The sequence below is a fragment of the Triticum dicoccoides genome, chromosome 2A, assembly GCF_002162155.2.
Source record: "Triticum dicoccoides isolate Atlit2015 ecotype Zavitan chromosome 2A, WEW_v2.0, whole genome shotgun sequence".
Classification (NCBI taxonomy): domain Eukaryota; kingdom Viridiplantae; phylum Streptophyta; class Magnoliopsida; order Poales; family Poaceae; genus Triticum; species Triticum dicoccoides.
The window spans coordinates 507109760-507115759 of NC_041382.1; positions in this window are offsets into that span (position 1 = coordinate 507109760).

Below are 6000 nucleotides of genomic sequence, written 5' to 3' on the forward strand. Positions count from 1 at the left end.
GCTTCAATGCACAAGACTTCTTCATCCGCCAGCTTGCTATATCAGGATCTGACATTTTTGGCTTGAAGTTTTACGCTCCATGGATAATGCGGCTGATCAAACTACACTCAGATGTCACCTATCAGCCCTCTGCTCGCAATCATCGGATCTTTCTGCCTGACGTTGATATGTCAGTTGAAGCCATCTATCCAGAGCCTGCCAAGGAGCCTCTTAGTCTTCAGAATGCTGAGAATCAAAGCTTCTCTCAAAACATTGAAGGAGTTCAAGCAGTCACTCGTGTTTATCCTCTGGCTGGTACTACACGTGCACCTCATCGTGCCCTCACTGAAGCCACTGAAAGCACCATTGCCCAACGGCCCAAGAAGCGATCTCGTGTTCTCAACGACCGAGAAATTCTGGTTTCCCTTCATCAGAAATAGGATAAGCATCATGACTGACTGAAGCGCCAAATGCAAAGCCTCTTGGTGGGCGTAAACAGGATTCGCAACCTTGCCACCAAGAATGCCTTTGTTGCCCATGAAACCTGTCGGCGTACATGGAAAGGGCTGACACTTATGTGTTCTGAAGATGATCTTCAAGAGGATGGCTTCTCTGAACGCTTCAAGTTTGACTCAACACCTCCAAGAAGGACTGTGCTGCGACGAACTCCGTCTCTTGAAGACTCTGAGTTCTCTTCCTCCGCGGCAACTGTGAATGCCAGAGTGATCGATGACGAAGACGATGCTACTTCATCGCCCCCTACTTCTGCATGCATCGACACTGTCCCGATTTCGTCCGCACCGCCTAACAACACCGACGACCTTGCTGCTTCACCTACTCCTCAAGGGAACGAGTAGATGCTCTATGTCTTCAAACCTTTTTAGTCCTTACTGACAAAAGGGGGAGAAGCATATGAGTTTGATAGTCTTCAAGCGGGTCCATATGGACGGTTGCTTTATATTTTGCCTAGTGTTTACAACTCTCGTTTTGATACATTTGGTTCTTTGAGTTGTAACACTTAAACTCGATGGTCGTCTGCTACTTATTTGCTATTCTGTGATGCGATCATAAATTCCGCATGTGCGGCAATAAATTCCGCACTTAGATCATTTTGCAGACGTCCATTTTTCATTATGCATGTCATTATCTTCACATACTTTTCATGCATGATGAATTTTCATCATAAGTTGAAGAGGATCTCCACAAGTACAACCTGCCATGTGCATTTGCATTCCAAAAGCAAATTACTTATATGCACATCTTCAAGGGGAGCCCTTGCAACTTATGAAGACAATTCCCTATCCTTTACAATTTCACATATTATATTCCCCATTGAAAACTTCAACTAGTTTGTCATCAATCACCAAAAAGGGGGAGATTGTAAGTGCATCTAGTGCCACCCCTAGTTGGTTTTGGAATATTGACGACAAACCTAGTTGAGGGACTAATGTGTTTGTGAGAATTGCAGGATAACACAGGTAGAAGTCCCTCATTGATTCGGTTTTCCTACCAGAGATGACCCCTAAAAATGTAAGAAGACATTGAAGACAAAGGTGGTATGTGAAGACATTCACATTGAAGACTATGACAAGAGAAGACATCGCATGAAGACTATGGAGCGCAAAGACTTAGTTCTTTCGTCATTCTTTTTATTCTTTGTTGAGTCATAGGAACCACCGTACTATTAAGTGGGGTCCAAGAGAACCAGTCAGAATGACTGAAGTGATGCTTAACCAAAATCCTATGTCTTCGAGTGAAGACTATGAGAGCAAATCTTGTCCAGAGTTGGATAAGTCAGCTTTGCTTGTAGCCCAAGTAAAGTTGCCGTGTGTGTTTGAAATCTGACTGTTGGAACACGTGTCAGTTCCTTAGTGACCCAGGGTCATTCGGACAAATTAGGTTGGGTTGCCTAGTGGCTATAAATAGCCCACCCCCTACAACCATAAACGGTTGGCTGCTCAGAGTTAGAGTACGGCTTTTGTCGTTTGAGAGCAACCCACCTCGAAGCCTTTGAGAGAGAATTCCTTGCGAGGATAAAGCCCTAACCACCCAGAGCCAAAGAGTGTTAGGCATCACTTAAGTCTTCCTGTCTGTGTGATCTGAAGACTTATTACACTTGAGGACTGTGAATCCTCCAGCCGGTTAGGCGTCACGTTCTGAGCATCCAAGAGTCATTGTGGATCGTCGGTGAACGAAGTCTGTGAAGGTTTGGAAGTCTACCTTGAAGACTTACCAGAGTGATTGGGCGAGGACTGAGTGTCCTTAGCTCAAGGGGAATAAGGTGAAGACGAGGTCTTCTGAGTTGAATGTCAGCCTCCCTAACCAGACGTATAGTTGTCACAACAATTGAAACTGGTCCAACAAATCATTGTCTTCAACGAGTCACTGGTTTCATCCTTCCCTTCCCTTTACTTACTGTTGGTCCTTGTGAAGTCATTGTACGATTGCATCACCATTTGGCTTCACTGAGTGATTACTTGTTCTGATTGACTTCATAATATCTTCCTACCTGATCCTTACTGCCTAGCTGCTATTAGTCATTGCGCTTTCACTTCATTGAATACTTGACTATGGTGTGCCTAGTGTGGTCTACCTTCCGCTGCATGGTAATAGGTTTATTTCTATCGTTTGTCTTTGAAACTTCCATGTTTTGAAGACTTCCATAAAAATCGCCTATTCACCCCCCCTCTAGTCGATCACTAGCACTTTCACTATCCATGATAATGACTAAGAAATCAAATGTTAAAAAGAAAAGGAGAGGAGATATAGAATCCCAATGTCTTATCCCTTATATGATTTGAAATTGGGTCCATGTCGTGGTGTGAAATATGATATTGAGATAGGAGTAGGAATGAGGCCTGATCAAGTGAGACGTATAGGGTGGCCCAAGATGTATACCAGTCTAAGCCCCTCACAATGTAGGTAAAAAAACCTAGTCCTATTCTACAGGGAGAGAGTTCTTGCGTATGAGTTTGTGAGTGTAGATGTCCGAACCCATAACCATGTGCCGGTAGGGGTGCTTCTATAGAGTTCGCTACCCTGGACTACATCTACGTTACATGTGAGTTTAAGTCCAAATAATTACATCTGGGTTATTACTAGGAACTGGCGATATAAAGCTAAGGTAACGCAAAGATTGAAGGCTTGGGAATGTTTTGTTTAATGCCTCTAGCCATTGAACTACTTCTATCTGAGTGAAGACAAGTTCCTTTCGTCCAGAGTCAAGCGATGTGAATCTTCACTCGGGTAATGTGCCTTGAGTGACTAAACCTTCATCATGTTGGTTGCAACATTAGTACCTGGAGAATGTGGGCTTAGGCCCCCATGCATTTCTATTGGGTTTGGGTCACCATGAGCGTACCTAGTGGGAGATGATCTCATCAATCCAATCTCATCGTTCACTTTAACCTCCACATGCACATCCCTGATGTGGTCGCAATCCAATCACACCACTTGGGTGGAAACCTTCCAAGGTTAGCATTTTATGGATAAAGAGCAACTTGATTTTATTAAAAAAATCAAAATCCAGTTTGAATAACAAAGCATGATATTTTTCATGATGTATTTTACTTAAATCTTCACGCAAGATCACAACACCCTCCATGATGTACGTTCCCTTAATGAAGGAAGTTTGGACATGTGGCACTACAGGAGAAACCACCCAACTCAAGATATTCTTAAGGATATTTGAGAACTAGCATTCAAGAGCATATATGGCTAAAGTTCTGGATTTGCCTACCATCCTTACTTTTAGGTATTAGGGACCGAATCCTATAGTTAAGTCTAGATTTTTTTGAGGGGTAGTTAACTCTAGAGATATTAATAGCCACGGGGTGATGGATTTGACCATATCCAAAAAATTTGAGTCGAACTCAGAAATGCTAGTAGGACTCAATGGAAAATACATCTAGGCCATGGGCTTTACTGGAGATCCCTAGAGGGGCCATGAAAAGACTATATTCCTACTAATTGAAAAAAGATACTAATTTGGCAATCAAACCAACATGGGCAAATATATTGTTAGATAAATTTGAGGAGGTGCTATCCTTGCGTTTCCATAGAGCGAAATACATAAGTCTTTTCTTTCTCCTTTGTACAATTAACAAAATATCTAAAAAATACACAAGAGAAAGTCCTACTATTTGCTTCGATAAGAACTTTTACTAAGTTGTTTTCTCTGCGGGGTTTACTAAGTCATTTCTAACTAGCTCGTGTGCATAAGTTCACTATGCATATGTACTTACAAATAGAACCAAATGCCAGTTTACCAATCGACATGGATGGTGAGCTATCGTAAAAATAATGAACCAAATGTCAGTTTCTAGACACACTAGCAGAACGCCCTTGCGTTTCTACGGGCTATCCGCAATATCTGTAACACCCGGGTTCAACACAAAAAACCCCATCCAATGACACACGTTCCCTTTTTTGTCGGAACCTCTCATTCCCAACCAGTTTCCCGCCGTAGCAGGACATTCTCGTTTCTTTCTCTCGCTGGAACCACCTCCTTTAAAAGCATATGATGCCCACCTCATCTTCGCCATGCATTGCAATATGGATGAAAATTTTCCTGTTTACAATATAATAGAGTGGGTTAAGCTAAAACATACTATTGGCACAAAACAACACATAACTACAGAGATCATTCTCAAAGGTCCATTCAACTTTGCAAATGCAAATTGACATTGGAGGAGAGTGGCAACGTGAACATATTCCTAGTCACCAATAAGCTCTACCTCAATCGCACATATGCTAGAAGATATAATTTTCATTCTTATCTTCCTCATCTTTCCCTACATCTTCTACTCATCGCCTCTTCACCAACCCATTTCATTGGCGCCAACCAGCACCACGTCAACATTACGTCAACATTAGTGTGTTCGTCATTGATGCCTCATCTTCTTCCTTCTCATTCCTCGCCAACTTTAGTTCTCATTCCTACTTATTTCCTATAATATTCGTTCTTTCTTTTTTCTCTCTTATTATTTGGAACACTCTTTCTTTCTCCAACACCATGCACCACTTGGTGGCTTTCGTTATTTTCCTTCTTGTTCTTGGAACACTCTTCCTTTTTATTATAGCATGAACCACCCGGCCAGTGTTGTGTCGTGTTGTCCTCACCCACATACATTTCGGCAACTACCAGCGTGTGGACATCCTGCGGAGCATATACTTCATCCATCTTCGTGAATGCTAGGTCGCCCATGTCGCGAGCGCATGGTGACCGTTGTCCATGTTGGCAAGCGGTGCTTGGGGCTTGGGCATGTAGCTGAGAGCCCGTTGATCATTCTTTCTCATGAGCGCTTTCAAAATTATTTTCCGCGATTAACTACTTACTTAATTAGTTAAGTACACAAAAAAATAATGACCTACCTAATTCTCTGCATGCCTAATTAACTACCAAGTAAATTAATTAATTGGAAAAAATCCCTACTTCTAATTATCTGTAGGCATAAATAATTATCTAAAAAATTAATCAATTGCATTAATGACTCGATTTTTAAATTGATTTGGTGCAAAAAAATCCTATTCAAATGGACCTAATTAATTGCATACGTAGTTAACTATCGAGCTGATTAATTGCATCACTGGTTTTATTTCCAAATTGATTTTGTGCTTGATTTCTAAATTATTTTCACATGAATGGCTGCTACAAACGACTATGACGATGACTACCGAGTAATGTAGGACACATTTCCTTAATGAATTTCTTGACATTTGAATGGACACATTTGATTTGAGACTGTAGCATTCTGGCTCTCTATTTGACTGACAAGAAATATGATATGACTGCGTCCACATGGCGGTCTGACGACCCGCCTCCCGCCATGGTCGTCCTCGATGTCGTGATCCATGCCCTAGCATTCTCGAGCATCGCACCAGGGTTAGGCCCGGCCACGACATCTTCCATGGTGTCGTGCACGACGTCCCTCCGCAAGAGTGCATGGATGCGTACGCCCGTAGGAAACTTGTGACAGTAAATTAATAGTAGAGATAATGATAATAATAAATGACATAGCG